We start from the raw sequence: 22,487 nt of genomic DNA, 5'->3' as shown, positions 1-22,487 counted from the left end.
CTGTCAAATCTCCTTTCAGATGTTCAGGAGAACATGCTCTGGAGATGGCAGTGGTGATTAGCGGACCAAAAAGAGACCCCTGGGGAATCCCAGGCAAGTGCCTGCATCTCCACGGATTCCCCAGGTTTTCACTGGACTTGACCCTAATCATTTCTTCCTCTGCTTAACAAAAATATTTTCTACCATTAAAAAAAAAAGGATGCTTAAATCTCTGAGAGGGGACCTGATAGAACTCTGATGGATGTAATAAATATATCCTTTTCCATTACTTAGAATCTGAGATTTTCCAGGCAGGTGGGAAAAGGAGCAGAAAACGGATAGGTGACCTTACCCCATCCTGACAGCTCTGTATGGCAGGTGTTGTTATCTCCAGTATATAGATGGGATTCAGAGACAGTAAGTAACTTACCCAAAGCCAGGCACTGGTAAGGAGAGGACTCAGACTTGAATCCTGGTCTCTCAGGGCTCAGGGTCACACTCTTCTCACTCTACTTTGCTCCGCAGTCAATTAGGAAAGGCAAATGGTGTGTCAGGGCAATGAGAAAGGATTCTCCTGTGCTGTCCCTCGCTGACTCCCCAGGCAATTCAGAAACTCCCACTTCAAACCTTCATGCTGTGCAGTTTATGCTACCAAGGACCTTTTATTACAACACTGGCATTCAGAACCTTGCCTTCTGCCAAGGTAACTTTTCATTTGTCATTCAGCCTTTGGTATACGGGTCCCCAAACTGCTTGGTTATTGTTTGCATAGCCAAAAGAGCCAGTCAGGGAAGAAGTCTAGGCACTCAAATGGAATGTGAATCTGATTTTTTTTTTTTTTTTTGTCTTTGGGATTCCTTACTTTCAAAAACATTTTCCATCTAACCCCATGGTGGTGATGTCTGCCTGCTATGCATTCTATGTCCCAAATATACTCCTTAGGCATTCCAAGGGGACATTTATGACTTTTTACAGATCATCTTTTTTGAGCACACGATCTACAGTGGCCAAGCTATTTTCTGTTTGCAGAGTTCCTGGCTCATTTCATCAGCACCACTGTAGGAAGATGGAGGCCGTTCTCAGCCAACTTCCTCAGTTTCCCCACTCTGGGCAGCAGATCTGCTCAATGCTCACCCTGTCCTCCCTTATCTCAGAGGCAGGAAGCAATGTTTCCACAGTAATCTTTTTCCATGTGTCCCTGATTCCACTTCCTCCCATCTCCCTGGGAATCTCCTCTCACATTTTCAAGCTCATATTCAAGCTAATTTCTAAATAGCTCCCATTAAAGGAAAAAAAATCCTTCCCATTTTCTTAAGTTACTGCCCCATTTCTAAAGTTTCACTGCCAGACTTTTGAGAAGAAATGCTAAATCGGACTCCTTTATTTTCTTCGGCTGCAGCCTGTCCCGACTGCCGCACTGCAGTTTCCCCATCACCACAGTTAATGACATGCTTTACGACTCCATTCTATCCAGCGTTTGTAGAGTTAAGGGTATTGGCATCAGCTGGACCTGGATACAAGTCCTAACTCGAGTTTCCATACAATTCCTGGCGCATGGTAAAGAGTTAGTTGTTATTCTCCACATGACTATTATTAGCCATCCCTTCTTTTAGAAATTCTTTCATCCCTTAGCTTCCCGGCCACTGAGCTCTTGATTCTCCTTCCGTTGCTGATGGTTTTCTCTAACCCCCTCTCCGGCCTCTTTTTCTTAACCATCAGCAGGCTCCTAGCTGCTGCCTTTCACTTTTCCCTTCTCCTATTGTGTTCTTTCCCTCAGAAGTCTGACTCTTCCACCGCCCTCCCTCTGCCCTGGGTGATGGGTGCATCTCTAACCCCCGGCACTGTTCTGATTAGCTGGAGGCCTCCTCACTCTCCTTCCTCTAGTGAAGGCCCATCCTTAATGCCACTTTCTCCATGAAGCCTTCCAGTCTCATCCATCCTTGGTCAGAAGTGAACTCTTCCTTGGATGCCTCTCTTTTAAAAAGATTCCCATTTCTGCACTTATTATTATATGCGTTATTACTTTGAACTCTGGTTGGGTGTGTGTATTTCTAACTCCCTCATTAGACTGTAAGCTCCATAGGTCAGGAACTATATTTTAATCACCCTTTTACCTGCTAATGTGATATATCTCTCTGGGTAGGCTGGACCCATTTGAACTGACAGGAAGGGCAAGTAGGGTCTGCTGAGTATTTAGAGACTCAAGCACCTCCCAAAGTCAGCCCTAAGTTATGGGATGGCTCAGGAAAGGCAGGAGGCATGAGTGTTATAGAGAAAGCAAAGGAGGAGAGCACAGACACGAACTACATGGTGTGAGGGCGGGGTGATGGGGATTACAGCACCTGGGTTGAGGAGGAGGGCAGGAGTGGCCAGGAGTGCTTAGGGAACCAGTGAATCAGAGAGTCAGCAGGAAGAGGGGAGGGCAGGTGACAGAAGAGAGGGCAGCCTCAGCCTGTCCCGTGGCTTTGAGCCTTTCTTTCTCTCATGTAGATTCCAGGCCCAAGGAGAATAAAATAAATCTCACAGCAGTACTTGGAAGCTTATTATTTATCAAGATTTGGATGATTGTCAAACATGAAGTATAAGAAAGAAAAGGATTTTGTTGTTTCCTATGTACTCTTTAAATATTAAAGTGAACAAATGCCTTTAAATGCAAAGAGAAAACATACAAGAGTCTCCTTTAGTTTTCCTGATGAAACGTAAATAAGATACACTGACCACACCGACGATCAACAGGTATTGAATAAATTTTTAAATGGTCAGATGAGAAATAGTGATAAATTATATATAATTATATATTTGCACCTCTTTGCTTTACTTATCTTTGTACCAAAAGGTTGGGGGATGGGGAGCAATCCATTACATTGCATTCATTTTTCATATCAGTTTCCCTCACTTCCCCCCATTCCTCTTTGCACGAATAGTGTATGTTATAGGTAATTAAGCTGAAATCCCACAGGCTGCTTTCCTAATGTGATCATTTAAACACAGGCCAGATGCTAACACAAACACTACTTGAACAAGAACTTCTCCACTCTTGAGAGTCCTCCTAGAATGTTCCATGGACAGTTTTAGAATTTTTTATTTTTGAAAACTGGCATACAAGACATTTTCCACAACAGAAAAGAAACCAACAACACCCTATTTGCAGCAGAAGAAAACACCATTGAGATGAGGTCTTAAAACACATTTGGATGATGGCAGATCACAAGACACTTGGCTCTGGAATCAAGATATCAGGTTTCCATCAAAAATATATAGATGGGATATGAATAAACCCTCCTGAAAACTCACGCTTCTCTATTGGCTGGGGATTCAGAGCGGGGATCAGTAACACTCACAGATGACTCCAGAGAAACAAGGATCCCACCTGCAGACAGATGAGAAAGAGGAATTTTCCTTGGGTGCTTTGCTTGAGACACGTTAGAAACAAAATAGTCTATCACATCTTTCTAACAACATCGGCTGGTACTCTCTTGCCAACAACTCAATTGGTTCAGAATGTTAAACTTAGAGAATTGCATCATCTACCTCAGAAGGCTACAGGCTCACTCCTGCCTAACCAGTGGGAAAATGAAGACGTGAAATTCAGTGGTATCCTAGAGTTAGCAGCCCATCCAATTTTACTTTGTCTTTGCACCCCTTGCAGAAGACAGCACAATCGGGTAGCTATAAATGACATGTTTTCAATCTGTCCTCAATCAGATATATGCCATTGTGCCATCTAGATCTACTCTCCACTCTGCTCTGTTCCACTCCATGCAACAAGGGCTGCCCAGTACAGACCGTACCAACTGGGCCGGATTAATGGAGCACACTGGCAGGAGATTGAGGGGGTGAGAAGAGGGAGGCCCGGGTATTTATTTCCCGGTCCCACCCGCTGCCAGATTGCAAGGGTTTGGCTGCTGCACCACCAAAGGCCACAGCTCCTTTCAAATGCCCTCTCCATACAGCCACTCTGTCTGGATTCTTCAAACCAATTGTACTTCAGGCCTAGGAGTGGCAAAGCAGAGCAAGCATCCCTGTATTAAACACCCCCAAAGTTACTGGTTTGAGTGTTCCATCCGAGCTGACCATGTGTGGGTCAACAGTGACAGATTACTGATGGCTTCCCCCAGTGATGTTGTACTGAAGACTAGCACACAGATTATAATAACATGTGCTGTCGTTCTATGTTGCTGTTGACCTTGGGCATGAAAGCAAGGGAAAAACCAGCAAAAAATTCCTCCTCTTCCTGCCATAGATGTTTATCATAGTAGGTAAAGGGCCAAGGGTAACTTCATTCTAGCATCAGGTCTTTGATTTTAAAATTTAGTTGACCCGTGGTGGATTCGTGTCAACGTATGGCAAAACCAATGCAGTGTTGTAAAGTGAAATAAAGTAAAGATGAAAATTAAAACAAAACAAAACATAAATCCTTAAATTAAAAAATAAATAAATAAAATTTAGTTGAGGCTTATCGGTGATTTTCATTTTCATGTTGCATATATTCAAATGTCAATGCCAATATCAAGAAAGGGAATGCTTTTCAAGTACAATAATATTTTCAACTTTAAAACCATGTTGTCCTATAGAACTTAGAACCAGTGGATGATAGTTTTAAAATTGATTCAATTTTTGTTCCATAGTCTGTCCCTGTTTTTGTGTTTTTTCTCAAGTCTTCCCATGTATATAACAACAAGATCTTTATTTCTTCAGTAATCAGTAATCTGATTTCTTTCGTAATCTCTTAATTTCCCACTTGAAGCCATTTAATCCTCTTTAAGAGGCCAAGTGTGTCCTAGAAACTAGAGCAAATAATACAGTATACCGATCAAATTCTTTTCCTTTAAGTCAAACTCAACTTTTTTGTGCCTAAATTCGTCTTTTGGCAAAATGAGTGATAATGAGTTACTGCCTCTGCACTTTAATAGCCTGAGTCACAAAAAGCTGACGATACCTCCATGCTCCTGTTGATCCCAGGTTTACTACGGAAAGATTTCATTCTTATACCATGCAGCACGGTGCCTTCTAACACACAGATGCAGTGGAAGATTGACTCAAAAATAATTCTTTAACATTAAAATATATTTGATTACAAATGAAGTAAAAGGAAATGCATTTATCTGTATATGAGATGTAAATACAGATTTCTTTCTTAATGAAAATGTGTTCTTGAGCTATCAACATCTTTCAGCCAATTGTTAGATGAGCTTATGGTCTTAACTGTCAAGACTCTGCCTAGATGGCTTAATATTATTATTTTTAACATTGAAATAAAACTTTTTACTGTCTGAAAGGCAGAACAGATATTTGGATCACTGGAAAAAAAGACCAGGACTACAGAGCTTGGAAGGTGTGATCATGTGTCTCTCCTGTTTGCTATGCCTCTAGAATGCATCATTCATTCAAAAACATTTATGAATAAACAGTTAATAATACAGTATAAAGCATTGTTACTAAGGTTTTGACCATAAGCTGTGAGAACACAGATAATGCAGCAGTTAGTTCTAGAGCTTGGGGTAGAGTAAGGAGGGGAAACTCATGTTTTTGTTGGGCATTGAAGGATGAGTAAGTGTTCACCAGTCAGACAATTAGGTAAAGAAGGCATTCTAGGCAGAAAAAACAGCATATGAAGGCCCCAAAGTGTGAGAATTGATGTGACCTGGGGATGGAGATAGAGCTTATTGACTTTATCCTATGGGCAATGGGGAGCCTTTAAATGAATTTGACTGAGAGAAAGGACATAATCGCATTCTATTTTTAAAGATTATGTTGTTTGAAATTTGGATGAATGGGAGAAGGCTTGGAAACCATATATACAGTCAAAGGTAAAAATCTGGTAAGATTGTGGGTTTGATTTAGGGCAATGACACTAGAAGGGAGAAAAGTGTATTGATCTGATATTTTAGAGATACAAATCAAAAGAACTTTGGCTTGCTGACTTCCCGGGGAGCTCAAATGGTAAAGAATCTGCCTGCAATGAGGCAGACCTGGGTCTCATCCCTGGTTTGGGAAGATGGGGGTCACAAAGAGTCAGACACAGCTGAGCAACTAACACCTTTTGCAGACCAGCTCTGTGGGGTGAGGGTGGGTGGGAGTGAGGGAGAGTGAAAAGAGTGAGATGATTTTGAAGTTTCTAACTAGTGAACTAGAGAGAGAATGACTTTGATTATGGGCATGCCCAGTGTGTGGTTGCTGGGCCAATCAGATGGAGATACTCCACTGACAGATGAAAGGCAAGACTGGAGCTCAGAAGTCAAGTGAGGGTTGAAGATGTGGATTGTGGAGATCATTATTTCATCAGCATTGATGCCACGGGGATGGATGAGATCACAGAGGAAGCACACAGAAGAGGAAAGGAGAGAGGAAAAGATGCAGTCTAATAGGCATGTGTTATTTTCAAGTGTGAGTGTTCATTCCAGTCTTCTGGTGCCACCTCCTCATTTATCATTTAACCAGCCACCCTCCCCGACTCTATGCAGCACTGGTGAAGCAAACTTCGGGTATCCTGTCCACACTTGCTTGCCTCCTGCCCCAAAATGAACAGAGTATGCCTCACATCACCCTGACCACAGAGATTTGATCAGCACCATGGCAGTGATATGTTGGAGCCAGGTCCTTCCAGCCCACAAGTGGCATCACATCTGTAGCTTAAAGTCAGCCTCAGTGGAGATGTTTACACCACAGAAATTGGCAAACATTGCCAATCAAGCCCTACCTGCTGTCCCTGTGAAAAGTCAGCTTACTGGCACACTGGTGGATGTGGGCAAAATGAGGAACACTGTCCTGCAGACTTGACATATAGGTCTCAGAAGAGGTGTTCGTTTTCATTCTGGATTGCAAACTGTGAAGTGTGCCCATGCTGAATGTTCTTACTGTGTATCAGAGCAGCCTTAGAAGGACTTCAATCCACGTAGGATGAGAGATGAAGAAGGGACAGAACCCTAAGCACAGACTTTGTTGCTCTTTCATTTTTTCAATTAAAAAAAAATTCTTAAAATTTTAAAAGGTGATATACTTATAGGAAATCCCAATCAATATATATACATTCAGTTAACAAAATAATAAGAAAATACACACGTGAATAAACACTGTCCAGGTCAAGACATAGAATACTATCAGGTCCCCAGAAGGCAGAGTTCTCTTCTTGTCCTTTCATCTTGACCTTTGTAATATTCCATCTTGACCTTGGTAATATTCATTTCCTGGATTTGAAAAACAGATTTACAAACAATGTATACATTCTCAAACATAAAGGTGCCTCCCTTCCTTCCTTCTCTCCCTTCCTTCCTTCCTTCCTTTCATTTTTTCTTTATCACTATAGGGAAGCCAGAACTTGGGGAAGCATGTTTTTCCTATGATGGGAAAAACTGGAATAGACTTATAAAGTTGATATAAAAGAAAGACTGAGGATACCAGGGACAGAATAATTTAGAGCATAGCTGTAGGGAAGGTGAAGAGACGGGGAACCCGGTTTTCTGATGGAGGCCTTAGGTTTGGATGGAGGGTGAGAGATGCCTCCTTATGATATGGGAAAGAGGATTGGTTTCTACTTACAAATGCCCAGACTACTTTAATTTATACAAGGTGCAGCTTAAAAAATAGTAAGTTCCCCCAATTTCATCTTAGTGCATATGCTGTCCTCTGAACTTTTCTTTGGTATGTCTGATATCCCTGGATTTTGCAGTTAGTGACCTGGGATCTCCTCTCCTTCCCTCCTTTGTGGGTGGTGACTCTGTGTCTGGCTCTGGCTCCTGACACCTGGAACTCCCTCTCTCCCTGACACCAGGGTCTGGCAGGGGCTTTGCCCTGACAGCTTCAGTCTATGGCCCAGCACCTCCTTTTTGCTTCTTTCGGAGTACACAACACCCTGGCCCAGTTGGCACTTTTACTTTCTCTGGTCCTAGTTTTGTCTCTAGGGCAACCAACCCTGTGTGGGATGGAGAGGGTACTGGCAGAAGGGGAGTAAGGTAGACAAATGTGAAGGTGGCCGTACAGGAAGCTGAGCTGCCAGGGTCCACTCCTGTGACATCCCTCACTGAGTTGGCCTCCAAAGCCCCTGAGACCACGTCCCTGTGGGGATTTCTAGGTGCTCTGCAGACTGTGTGCCCAAGAAGTTTTGAGACCTCAGATTCATTTCCCAGTCACCTTCTGTTTCTAACAAAGCTTGTGTTTAAGCCGCCTTGGCTGCATTAAAAACAACACATTTCTACAAATTAAAAGCTTTCTGGATTCCTTGCCTTGTCTCCGAGCTTGTTTTTGAAATACTAATTAGCAGGAGAAACGTATGCTTTGTGATTCCAAAAAAAGAAAAAGGGGAGACCTCGCTAAAGATAGCTAGCTCTGGTGGGAGTTTTTTTTTTTTTTTTTAAGTTGCACCTAAATGTCTATGTATTCCATCAGCATTTAGCAAAAGCTGTCTCCTGTCCTTAAAAATATGGAGAGCACTGAATGAGAGGTCTGTCCCAGGGCAGGTGGCAATGAAAGGCTTTGGTCTCTTGGAACTAGAGTCTGAATTATGTAAAGATTCCTCTATGCAGAAGCAGAGAGCTTAGTCAAGTGACTACAGGCAGTGCCCTGACTCTGGACTTAAAGGGGTCAGCATGGGCGTGTGCACCATTTTAACTGAGCCAATACCAGAGCTTTCCATCTCATCCTAATAGATGTCAAAGGTCACTCTATCCCTCCGTTTGATGAATAACTATAGCAACACCACATCTGTCTTATAACTGGCAACGATTCTCAAGTTAGTGATAATGAGGGTCTTCCTAACAAGAAAGTCAAATGCTCTGGTGCCTGAGTTGAAGGCCACTGCTTCTGTCCACCTATCTTGCATACATTTTCAGCCAAGGAGAACCCTGTTGGCTTGGGATACATAGTAATAACATACTAACACAGTAATGCTTTCAAAAATAGCAGTTTCTAAGTAATGATTACAAAAACTCACAAACATCTTCTTTTCTTTATTAACCCAAAGAATAATAATATACTGAGCACAGCAGAACTGAACAAAGCAAGGTTAAATTTGCTTCCTCATTTAGAAGAATTCTAGGAAACTGGAGTTGTCCCCACCCATCCCTACTGCACACCATTTGGGAAGAAGCTCTGTAGTACCAGTAGGTAATCACATGGACAGGTTAGTGCTGTCCAGTGGCTATTTACAAATTAACATGGTAGATGGGGAATAACAACACAGTTTTAAGAAGGAATACGGGTTTCAAGAGTGAGGGACCAGGCCATTAAAGAAGACTGTCAGGCAGTGGTCCCAGAAGGCGATAAGCATAGACCTAATAAAGTAGAAAGCCGAAAGTACAGTTTTGTTCTGTGAGAGGTCATGAGACTTTTGCTCAATGACCTCCAAGCCTGGAATTCATTTCAAATAGGAATTGGAAATTTCCACTCCCTGGCTGGCAAGAAAACACAAGTTCCTGGGACCAGCAATGCCTATACTCCTTAGCACATATTTCCTAGCAAATCAGCAGCTTTACCAAAGATGGCGTCCTGGATTCTCTCCACCAAACCTCAGATACAAAGCAGAATAAAAGACCCTCTCCATTTCTTAGTTCCTTCATCTCTGAAGAGCATGCACAACAGAATAGCTGAAGAAGAAATGAGATAACAGGGTCTCTGTGTTTTTAGCCCCACAGTATTCTTTATTATGAGTCAGTGCTACGACTGAAGTCTTATTTAAAGACAAGAAATTACAAGTGTATTTTTTTCTTCTCACTAATTAATTCATTGGCCCTTTGGTTAGCTTTCAAAAAGACAGACATTTATTAAGCATATTCTACATGCTACACGTCTTCCCTGGTAGCTCAGATGGTAAATAATCTGCTTGCAATGCAGGAGACCTGGGTTCTATCCCTCGGTTGGGAAGATACCCTGGAAAAGGGAATGGGAACCTACTCCAGTATTCTTGGGGCTTCCCTGGTGACTCAGACAGTAAAGACTCTGCCTGCAATGTGGGAGACCTGGGTTCGATCCCAGGGTCGAGAAGATTCCTTGGAATACCATGCTCAATGTTAAAGAATCAAGAGAGAAAACAGACAAAAACATGATATCAACCCTTGAAATATTCTTTGTACCTGGCAGAAAATGATAGATTAAAAAAAGAGAGAGAGAGAAATAAGATCTTGCAGTTGCTATTAATGGAAGTGTTTACTGGAAGCAGTTAAGAAACCAAGGTGAAAATAGTGTATCAATTGTATGTATATGTGTGTGCATGGAGGGGTGGCCAGGAGTGGTGGGGGATGGGTGTTGCAGGTTGATTAGACATGTCAAGATGAGTTGGCATAAACCAGGATGCCAGGGTGGAAAAGGGCATTTCAAGGAGGGGTCCATGGAAGTGCAAAGCAACCAGGATGTGACAGAGAGGAGTATAAGCCTTTCCATAAAGTGGGGCCTTGGAGAGTTGATGAGGGAATTAGTGACAGGGATGACAAAGTGGCGGGGGCCAGACTGCAGAAAGCCAGACTGCCTTCTGTGTTGCATAAGGAGGAGCCAGAAGGCTATCTGTGTTGCACTAAGGAGCTTGGACTCTATGGCCAGGCAAAGGTTAAAGCATAGGCAAACTGCAAAGAGTTCTGGAACAGTCACCTCTTCACCTGTGGGACGGACTGGAGGGCAGGGGGTCAAGACAGACAGACTACCACAAGGGCACATCCAGTTGAGACTCCACTAAGAGGACAGGGGCAGAGAGGAGAGGAGCCACACAGGAGGAGAGTGTGAGGGGAGGAGGAAGCGGGTCACTCCCAGGTCTGGGCTTTGGGTGAGGGGTGGTGAGTGTGGAGAGAGGGAGGCAATGGGGACAGAGAGGAAGAGGACCAGCTCACTCCACTTGCTGAACTGGTATTGTCTGGGGGATTCCAGGGAGCGGTCCAGTGAGCAAGATACTTGCATCTAGAGCAGGGGTTCTTATACAAAAGACTTTAGGGCCTGTGAACTTGAGCAGAAAAAAATTACAACTTTATTTTCACTAACCTCTAGCTCAAATTTTGTATTTCCTTTATGTGCCTGGGCAACAAACCGCAGTGGCATCAGCAGCACCTCTGCCTCCGTCACAGATAGAAATCACCGTTTCATGCCATTTTTCAGTTAGTGCAGACATGTTAAAATATTGTTTACATTTATTTCTTCAAAATGATAGTAGTTACTCAATATGCTGGAAAAGATGATTATTTATTATTAACAAAAAAGCATAGGTGGCACTAGTGATAAAGAATCTGCCTGCCAATGCAGGAGATGCGAGAGATGCAGGTTTGATCCCTGGGTTGGAAAGACCCCCTAGTGAAGGGCGTGGCAACCCACCCCAGGATTCTTGCCTAGAGAATTCCATGGACAGAAGAGCCTGGTGAGCTACAGTCCATAGGATTGCATAGAGTAGGACTCGACTTAAGCGACTTAGCATGCATACTCATTATATACCATTTATTTTTCATAATTTTTTAAAATTTTTATTGGAGTATATTTGATTTACAATCTTAGTTTCAGGTGTACAGCAATGTTAATCAGTTATACGTATACATATCTCTACTCTTTTTTTAGATTCTTTTCCCATGTGGCCCATTACAGAGTATTGAGTAGAGTTCCCTGCACTGTACAATAGGTCCCTTTTAGTTATATTATATATATGTTAGTGTGTATATGTCAATCCCAATCTTCCAATTCATCCCTCTCCATCCCATTATCCCTTGGTAACCATAAATTTGTTTTCTACATCTATGTCTCTTCTTCTGTTTTGTGAATGAGTTCACTTGTACCCTTTTTTAGATTCCACATATAAGCGCTATCATATGATTTTTGTTTTTTTCCATCTGACCTACTTCACTCAGGTCATCCATGTTGCTGCAAATGGCATTATTTTGTTCTTTTTTATGGCTGAGTATTTTTCATAATTTTAATAACTGTCTTTCAACAGGACTTGTTTCATTTGTAATCTCATGTATTTTATATGAAGCATTTTAAACACATGGAGGAAGGAGTTTATGGGCTTCGGCAGGCTGCCAAATACATCCATGGACCAAAGAAAGGTCAAGAATCTCTAGTCCAGAGTTTGAAGCCTTCGGGACTGGTCAATAATTCCCGGATTTCTGCTGAGCAATGCTACACTGAGAAGGATATGACCTATTCCAGGGGCTCCTTAAATAGAATGGGACTGAAAGGAAACAGTTCACTGCAAAAAGAAACAAGGTTTGTGCTCACCCTGGCCTTCTCCCTGACGTGGTTGGCCTTTATAGATCCAGCTCTCATTTAAAATGTGCTCTGGGCTGGTTTCATTTATTGGTCTTGAGGAAATTGTGCAGATGAGAACCATGAGTCAAGGTGATGACTTAGACACTCTTAAAATGAACATCACTCAGCAGAGTTTGCATGTCTCAAAATCTGTTCAGCCTAGAGGAATGTCAAGCAAAGTGTAGAACTATACCTAGGAAGGTCTTCTCCTTTCCTGAATCCCAATCCTAATGTTCAATAGGCCATAAAGAACAACGTTTGCAGTTGGGTGAATACCTGCTCAGCTAGCCACCGGCCATATTTGACCACAGGCCTTGTTCTTTCACTGGAGACACCGAGCCTCACTCTGGTCATGAGCAAGCTCCTTTCTCAGTCTCCTAAAGTTCAAAAGGACAAGAAGATGAAATGGACACTTGATCTTCATGCCATCCTCCTTCACTCTCTAGTTCTGCATCTGGTAGCTGCTCTTGGGAGGCAAAACAACGAAAACCGCCATGCGACTTCCAATCCTTAAAGAACGTAGAAGTCCACTTCAGAAGGCGAAAACTCTGCAGACTCCCTTCTAGAAATCTATCCCACCAAAATCTCATTCATGCTTACAAGACTGCTGAATGCACATGGCTCATGATTCTGAAAATTAGAAAGAAACTAAAAGTCTATCAACAGGCAACAGGTTCATTAATGAGGTTCACCCACACTTATGGAATACTTCAAAGTGGTTGAAAAAAAATACACCCATATGAACAGATATTCACTCTACATTTCACCACTGTGAAAAAAAAGCTGCCCAATAATATACATAGTAGGGCCATTTTTTAAAAAGTTTCTGTAAAATGCTCACATATGTTCATAAATGTCCAGCTAAGACTGACCTAAAAAGATGATCATGAACTAAACAGTACTTATTTTGGAGACAGCAGAATTTGGTAGAGGGGAAGGAGGAAGACGAGCGTTTCAAAGATAAATTTTCACTCTTTCCTAAAATATCCCTTTATTGTTTGAAGTACTAAATTGCCTTTGAGATTTAAAATATAATTGAAAGATCACATCAGCTCTCATCATATGTAATGGAAATCGTCTGGTAATTGGGTTTCGAATTTTAATTTGTTAAGGAAACCATGCTGTATCAGAAAAAATTCTGTCTCAGAATTAGGCTTAACTGTGAATAACAGATACCCAAAATAACAGTGTTTCAGACAAGCAAGGGCAGTACTTTGGAGGTAGACAGTCCAGGGCTAATTTGGCAGCTGTGTTCCCATGCAGCTCCTCCCTATGGAGAGAATGGCTTCACCCTGGTGGTCTAAGACAGAGCCTGGAGCAGCAATTGTCTCACCCTTGTCCTCAGAAGCTAGAGGAGAAAGGGACAAAGAAGGCAGACTTGGTTCCACTCTGCATGTTTTTCCCTAAACCACTGGCCTCTATGTTCCATGAGAGTCACACACAGTGAGCCTGCAATATGAGAGTGTGTGTTTTCTACGTGTGAGGGTGCGATTATTGTTGTTGTTTAGTCGCCAAATTGTGTCCAACTCTTCATGACCCCATGGACTGCAGCATGCCAGGCTTCCCTGTCCTTCACCATCTCCTGGAATTTTCCCAAGTTCATGTCCATTGAATCGGTGATGCCATCCAACCATCTCATCCTCTGTCACCCTCTTCTCCTTCTTCCTTCCATCTTTCCCAGAATCAAGGTCTTTTTCAGTGAATCAGCTTTTTGCATCAGATGGCCAAAGTATTCAAGCTTCAGCTTCACCATCAGTCCAGCAAATATTTAGGGATATTCCAGCGAATATTTAGGGTTGATTTCCTTTAGGATTGACTGGTTTGATCTCCTTGCTGTCCAAGGGACTCTCAAGAGTCTTCTCCAACGCCATAGTTCAAAAGCATCAATTCCCTGGTGCTCTGCCTTCTTTATGGTCCAGCTCTCACATCCATGAGAGCGTGATACACACAAGAAATCTCGAGACACCCCTCCCTGCCTACTCTAGACGAGACATGGGCGCCTGAAGCCCTCCTCTCAGGGACTGCTTTTCTTCTTCGTTCACTCACCTCCTTGTTCTCCTTCTGCATTTCCTGCCCTCATTATCACACTGCCTTTGGTCCAGCAGGCCCAGCTCAGAGCTAAAGGGTTTGCTGCTGCTGAGGTGGCACTGGGGGTTGCTTGATCCCACAGGAAGATGGCAGGATTCACAAATGAAAGCTCTTTTTCCAAGCAGAATTTTAGAATTAACTCTCAGAGTGTGAGAAAGATACAAAAGAGAAAAGATACAGTTTGTTCAGCCAAGTAGGGGTTCTGCTGCTGGCCACAGAAACAGCTAACCAGGTGTATGTGTGTGTGTGTGTGTGTGTGTGCGTGAGTGTGTGCGTGTGTGTGTGTGCATGTGTGTGTTGTTTATGTGAAATTTTAGCTGCTTGGTCTCAACATCTGGGCTTCCCAGATGGCACTAGTGGTAAAGACCCTGCCTGCAAAGCAGGAGACGTAAGAGACCTGGGTTCCCTAGTGGCTCAGACTGTAAAGAATCTTCCTGCAATGCAGGATACCTGGGTTTGATCCCTGGGTTAGGAAGATTCCCTGGAGAAGGGCATGGCAACCCGCTCCAGTATTCTTGCCTGGAGAATCGCTTGGACAAAGGAGCCTGGTGGTCTACAGTCTATAGGGTCACAAAGAGTCAAACATGACTGAGCGACTTAGCATGCACACACATTCTCAACATCTATTATTCAAACTCCTGAAATGTTTTGCCAACACCTTTCTTATGACATTTTGCTTTCTCTTTTCTCCCTGATTTTATCAAGATAGAATTGTGATATAATATTGTATTAGTTTAAGGGACACAACATAATGATTTGATATATGCATATACAATTGATCTTTGAACAATGCAGGGGTTGGAGTACCACCCCCCCAGACAACTGAAAACACATGTGCAACTTTACTTTTGGCTCTCTCCATGCATGGTTTGGCATTCACCCATCTACGGATAGTCCATATTCAGTGAAAAAAAATCCATGTATAGGTGGACTCATGCAGTTCAAACCCATGTTAAGGGTCAACGGCCTTACAAAATGGTCACCACAGCAAGCTGAATTAACATCTATCACCTCACGTAGTTTCAGTTTTTTATCTTGTGGTGGGGGATTTTAAGAGGTAATCTCTGAGCAGCTCTCAAACATACAAAAGAGTATTGTCAGCATGCTGCTGCTGCTGCTGCTGCTGCTAAGTCACTTCAGTCGTGTCCGACTCTGTGCTACCTCAGAGACGGCAGCCCATCAGGCTTCCCAGTCCCTGGGATTCTCCAGGCAAGAACACTGGAGTGGGTTGCCCTTTCCTTCTCCAATGCAGGAAAGTGAAAGTGAAGTCGCTCAGTCGTGTCCAACCCCCAGTGACCCCATGGACTGCAGCCTACCAGGCTCCTCTGTCCATGGGATTTTCCAGGCAAGAGCACTGGAGCGGGGTGCCATTGCCTTCTCCGTGTCAGCATGCTGGACCATTACATCCCCAGGAGCAGAAGTTTGTATCTTGTGACCACTCATCTCCTTCATCCTCCACCTTCTACCCCTACCTCTGGCAACTGTCAGTTTATTCTCTGTTCCAGACTTTGTTTGCTTCAGATCCCACATTTAAGTGAGATCCGGCAGTCCTTGTCCTTCTCTTTACTTCACTTGGCGTATTATCCTCAAGAGCCATTCAAGTCGCTACATCGCTACAAGTGGCAGAATCTCCATCTTAATGGCTGGATAATATTCCATTGTATATGTATCACATTTTCTCTATCCATTCACCTGCTGATGAACACTTAGCTTGTTTCCATGTGCTGCCTATTATAAATAAGGATACTGTGAACGTGGGGGATGTAGATAATTCTCTAACACAGTGACTTCACTTCCTTCAGCTACATACCCCAAAGTGGAACTGCTGAAATCTACTTTCTCTTTTGTTGTAGTTATTTGTGCATCTACTTCATCTTTCCTACTAGATCATAAACTTCTTGGGGGCAGGGATTGTTTCGATGCATCTGTGTGTCTTTGGTATCTGGCCTGGCATGAGGCTGAGGCTTGATGTCCATTGACAGAACAAGTGCACCAAACAGTATTGCAAGATGAAATAATGCATGACTTGTTCATCTTTCCAAAAAAGGCAGGCTACAGCTGCACAAGAATATTATGAGGCCCTTTTGAATACAAAGTGGGAGGGCCTTTAAATGGGAGGAAAATGTGAAAAAATAAGATTACACCATGGCAAGTGCTTCCACCTCTCTCCAGCCTCTCTTCCACCTGTAGTCCCTTAGTTACTAGAGTTGACACTTTTCTCTCCCTGACACTGACAGTCCATCCCAGGGCAACACTGAACACACACTCTCGTGAGTGGTTAGATCGGTGCTCACTGTGACTTCCACCCACAGTGTTGATTCTGTCTGACTGTGGATGTTGCCTTGTACTTCTGTATCTCTAACACAGTGCTGGATACCTAGTAAATGCTCAATAAATCCCCTTAAGATGATTAAGTCATCCCTGGATAGATTAAATAGAAATATGTTTAGAAGAAGACAAATACGAACACATAAATGAACTTGGTCTTTAAAGTTGTCTTTCTTTCCCTGTTTTATTTTTCTATAACACTTACCATCTTCTAACATACTGTCAGTTTAACTTATTGTATTTTGATGCTCTCCCTATTCCCTCTGGCATCTAATGTCTCACACAGTGTTGGTGGAAATAGAAGTTGTGATAACTATTTGGAAAACTATTTGGCAGTGTGTACCGAGGTTATTTTTTTATACCGTTCATGAGGTTCTCATGGCAAGTATACTGGGGTGCTTTGCCATTCCCTCCTTCAATGGACCACAATTTGTCTGAATTCTCCACTATGAACTGTCCGTCTTGGGTGGCCCTGCACAGCATGGCTTATAGCTTCATTGAGTTACACAAGCCCCTCCACCATGACAAAGCAGTGATCCATATTAATAAAGTTAGTGGATACAATGAAATTCCAGCAGAACTATTCACATCCTTAAAGGAGGAAGCCATGAAGGTTTTACATTCATTATGTCAGCAAATCTGGAAGACCCAGCAGTGGCCGCAGGACTGGAAAAGGTCAATCCTCATCCCAATTCCCAAGAAGGGTAACACTAAAGAGTGTGCTAACATCCCAGACAATCGCACTCATCTCCCATACCAGTAAGGTCTTGCTTAAATCTTGCATGCTAGGCTTTAGCATTATGCAAACCAAGAATTTCCAGATGTCCAAGGTGGGTTTATAAAAGGAAGAGGAACTAGAGTTCAAACTGCCAACATTCGCTGGATTATAGAAAAAGAAAGGGAATTTCAGAAAAACATCTATCTCTGTTTCATTGACTACGCTAAAGCCTTTGACTGTGTAGATCATGACAAACTGTGGAAAGCTCTTGGAAATACTAGAATACCAGACCGTCTCACCTGTCTCCTAAGAAACCTGTATGTGGGTCAAAAAGCAACAGTTAGAACTCTGTATGAAATCTTGACTGGTTCAAGATCAAGAAAGGAGTATGACAGGGCTGTCTGCTGTTACCCTGTTTGTTTAACCTATATGCTGAGCACATCATGAGAAATGCTGGGCTGGATAAGTTACAAGCTGGAATCAAGATAGGCGGGAGAAACATCAACAACCTCAGATATGTGGACGATATCATTCTAATGGCAGAAAGTGAACAGGAACAAAAGAGCTTCTTGATGAGCGTGAAGGAGGAGAGTGAAAGAGCTGGCTTAAGGCTAAATGTTAAAAAAAAATCCAATATCATGGTACCCGGCCCTATTACTGCACAGCAAATAGAAGGGGAAAAGGTGGAAGCAGTGACAGATTTCTCTTCTTGGGCTCCAAATCACTGTGGACAGTGACTGTAGCCATGAAATCAGAAGACAATCCCTGCTTGGCAGGAAGGCGATGACAAACCTAGACAGTGTGTTGAAAAGCAAAGACGTTGTTCTGCCGACAAAGGTCCATATAGTCAAGTCCACTGTCTTCCCAGTGGTCATACACGGTTGTGAGAACTGGAGGGTAAAGAAGGCAAAATGCCAAGGAATTGATGCCTTCAAACTATAGTGCTGGAGGAGGCTCCTGAAAGTGTCTTGGACAGCAAGGAGATCAAACCAGTCAATCTTAAGGGAGATCAACCCTGAATACTCACTGGAAGGACTGATGCTGAAGCAGAAGTTCTAGTATTTTGCACACCTGATGCAAACAGATGACTCATTGGAAAGTCCTTGATGCTGGGAAAGACCAGGGGCAGAGGAGAAGAGAACATCAGAGGATGAGATGGCTGGATATTATCACCAATGCAATGAACATGAACTTGGGCAAACTCTGGGAGATGGTGAGGGACAGGGAAGTCACAAAGAGTCAGACATGACTAGGCAACCAAACAACAACCAAGGTTATCGACTTCCTTGGTGGGTTAGACAGTAAAGAATCTGCCTACAATGCAGGAGACCCGATTTGTTCCTGGGTTGGGAAGGTTCCCTGGAGAAGGGGAGTGGCTACCCACTCCAGTATTCTTGTCTGGAGAACCCCATGGACATAGGAGCTTGGTGGGCTACAGTCCATGGGGTTGCAAAGAGCTGGACACAACTGAGGGACTAACACACACCAAGATTATTAACTCTCACACAGTAGTAGCAATAGCTACACACACAAGACAGAAATTCTTGAAGGAAGGTCTGGGTTGGATGGCCACAGGCCTTGGTTATTTTTGTGGCTTCAGTTTCAGGATCTAGAAGTTGCAGTTTGGAAAGCACACAAGTTAGAAGAGATTCTTAATATATCACTTCTCCCCATCCCGCACATTTAATTCTTCCTCAATTCCTATCAATTACAGATACCCCCACAAATGTATTCTGCATCCTTTTCTCTCCACACTGACTTCAATCACCCAGTCTTAGCCTGCATTTCTCACCTACATTACTGCAATATTTCCCAAGTGCTCTCTCTTTCCACCCTTGCCTTCCCATCCCACCTCAGATCCACTCAGCGACCCATGTGATGACTTCCCTTGAACCCAAAGTAAAAACCAATTTTGTTACCACAGACCCCAGGTGCTATGAGCCTGCCTGAGAATTTCTGATTTCATCTCACTTACTCTCCATCACTCTTGCTCCTTAATCTCCAAACATTCAATTGGTTGTTTTTTAAAGTCAGCTTAATCAAGTTGTAGTTCACCTATCATATAATTCACCCATTTAAAATGTACAATTGAATATCTCTCAATATATACCATCACCACAATCAATATTAGAACATTTTATCACCTCTCCCCTATTAGCAGTCACTCCCCATTTCCCCCCAGCTTCTCAGACCAAGGAAACACTAATCTATTTCCTGTCTTTATAGGTGTGTCTGGTCTTATTTTTAGCTCTCAAATCCACCAAGCTCTTTCCTGTATTAGGTGCATACACATGCTATTTCCTCTGCCTGGACATCTCCATGGTCTGCTCTTCAGGGTTCCCTGCACCCTTCACTCCAAACCTTGTGTGGCTTCCTTCATGCTGAAATTAAAATGTAATCTACTCAGGGCTTTCCTGGATACCTTATCTAAGACTAGCTCCTTGTTTATTATCTTCTTATACCTCCACAGTTGGTAATCATTGGCTTACTGACTTTTTATTGCCTTATTCTTTCCAGTTGATTTTGAACATAATGAGGGGAGTGAATAACTCTCTAGTTCTCTGTTGTAGCTCTAGTTTCTACTGCAGGGCCTGGCACTGAGAATACCCTCAATAAACATTTGGCAAATGAATGAATAAATGAATGAATGAATATATAGCTCAGTTATCTGGCACTGCTTAGAAATAAAACATCTTGCCTATTTGAAAGCAGCAGATATTACAATGCATCATCATTTAGCCAGCTAGGTTTTCTGCTGATACAAGACAGGAGTTTTAGAACAAGCATCTTCAAATCATTTTGAACAGCTGGCCGAAAGTATATGTGCCCCCCCAAAATAAGGTTTAGTTGGCCCAACGAAGATTAAACAGAATGATCAATTGCAATATGGTCACAGAATGGTTCTGAATGAGTGGCAGGGGTTGACATTTGGGAGGTTTCCCTTTTCCTCTTCCTCCTAAGATGGCAGTATTGATTGCTGCTCTTTTCCCATAAACACTAACAGCAGGACAATCACTTGTTAATGATTATCTGATCATCAGACCAGACAGTAACCCTGCCCATCAAGTCTTTATACAGCTATAAAGGATCCATTTAGTGCTTCATTAGTGCAAAAAGGTGGGTAGCAATCCTCCTCCATCACCATCAACACTGTCCAAGATTCAGTAATCAGCTCTGGGCAAAACCAGATTGTAAACCAATCGAAGGAAAGGATCTACTCTTTTCCCAACTGTATGGACAGTTCACCTACCCACAACCAAGTGCATGCCCAAGAAGCTCACAAGTAACAGCTGCTTATAAACATGCACTGAATGACTGACACCTGATCAGGTTGTACCTCCCATCTTTCTTCACTAATCTCATCCCGCCCTCCCCCATCCATTTGGTTACCCCCAGTTGTCAGTCCTGAATGTTCAGGCTGCTCAAATGTCTCAGTCACAGAGAAAGTCGATCTGATTGCTTAATCCAACTACTCTGTTTATGGACCTAAGCAGCGGGGTGCTGGAACAGTTTACAATGGTTTATAAGAGCCAATTGTGTGCATCTCTTTTTAATTCTGCATTCAGTGACAGCAGGTTGGTAGCTTGAAAGCAGCCATGGTGGGAGTACTTATACCAGCAGAGCTGGCAAATGCTGCCAGTTCAAATCAGGGCCTTCTTTTCTTAAGAGCCATTTGCTAAACCTTTACCAGTATAACCACCGGTGACATAATGTGTTCACATTACTGCCCACCTGTCCTGCCCACCCTCTTTCCTAACAGAATTCTAGACCAGGCTTAATTCAAAGAATCACTTACCAAGAAAGACTCAGAGCTATACATTTATAAAGTAAATACTTCTTCCCACTCTCTTGTTTAGGCTCCTTCACAGATTTCACTGTTACATGCTTTTAGGCTTTACTTCTGCTCTTAACAGTGCACTTCATAGCTTGCCAAAACAGGCTAAATCAAATTAGAGTATTTTAGGGATTTTAGCTAACTTTTTTATGTCAGTTTATGAGAATGAAAAGATTGCCTCATGCAGAGGCACTGCCCAGTCCTCATACTGCACCAGATTTGGTGCTTAAAATTGACATCACTTCACATATATATGAACAGATAAGCATATGCCAGCATATATGTGTGTGTATATGTGTATGTGTATATATATATATATAAAATTTAACCTTCTGTACTTCTGAGACTGAAACTCCATAGAATTCCATAGGAAGTTTCCTATTTCCAGGCCTAGTGATTCTGTAGCACAGATTCAGGACTTTAGGTCAATCAGAGAAATGAGAGATTATCTGATGCAGCTTCTCAACCTGACTATACACTAGCATCACCTGGGGAACTTGAAAAAGCAATGACTCTCTAGGCTCCCCCCCACAAAACAAATTCAGCCGGAATCTCCTGGGCTGGAATCAGGCATTTCTAGTTTTAGAAACTTCTCAGGTGACTCTGAGGTGTCACTGTACGGTGTCACCACTCCTCACTTTTCAGAAGAGAAACCCAAGCTCCGGGCACCTGAGTAAAGGTGGAACGCGTTGACGACTCAGGTCTCTTCGATGTTCACACCACAGAGCTTTCACAGTCATGCTCCAGACCTCAGGACTTCCTCACTCCTGTTTCATAAGCCCTCAAACATGCTGCTGCTGCTAAGTCGCTTCAGTCGTGTCCAACTCTGTGCGACCCCATAGACGGCAGCCCACCAGGCTCCCGCGTCCCTGGGATTCTCCAGGTAAGAACACTGGAGTGGGTTGCCATTTCCTTCTCCAATGCATGCAAGTGAAAAGAGAAAAGGGAAAAGTTGCTCAGTTGTGTCTGACTCTTCACGACCCCATGGATTGCAGCCTACCAGACTCCTCCGTCCATGGGATTTTCCAGGCAAGAGTACTGGAGGGGGTCGCCAGTGCCTTCTCTGCCTCAAACATGAGCCACAGAAATAATGAAGGTTTTTCTGTGGCTGAAATCTCATAAGAGACAGGATTCTTATAAGGCATGATTTTATCCATAAGTCTAATTGATCCTTGATCTTTAGCAAATTATTTCTTTACATTGCCCTAGCATTCAGTATTTTCTAAAAAATAAAGGGAGAATCCTTATGATAAGATACAGAAATGCAAATTCTATAAAGACAGGAAGCACTGTGTCTAATATTTATCAAGCATGGGGCCTGATTGA

The 22,487-nt window shown here is 42.8% G+C and overlaps 1 long non-coding RNA gene across 1 annotated transcript in view; it reads right to left on the bottom strand.

The window, feature by feature from the left end:
- Positions 1–3,036: 3,036 nt before the first annotated feature.
- Positions 3,037–22,487, bottom strand: part of LOC138443750 (uncharacterized) — a 37,003-nt gene continuing 17,552 nt past the window's right edge. The window contains exons 2-3 of the long non-coding RNA XR_011258292.1: positions 7,042–7,166; positions 3,037–3,349 (exon numbers count right to left, since the gene is read on the bottom strand). This is a non-coding gene — a long non-coding RNA (uncharacterized lncRNA). The remainder of the gene's footprint in view (positions 3,350–7,041; positions 7,167–22,487) is intronic.

The sequence above is a fragment of the Ovis canadensis genome, chromosome 7 (genome assembly GCF_042477335.2).
Source record: "Ovis canadensis isolate MfBH-ARS-UI-01 breed Bighorn chromosome 7, ARS-UI_OviCan_v2, whole genome shotgun sequence".
NCBI classification, from domain to species: domain Eukaryota; kingdom Metazoa; phylum Chordata; class Mammalia; order Artiodactyla; family Bovidae; genus Ovis; species Ovis canadensis.
This window is presented reverse-complemented; position numbering and strand designations above follow the sequence as displayed.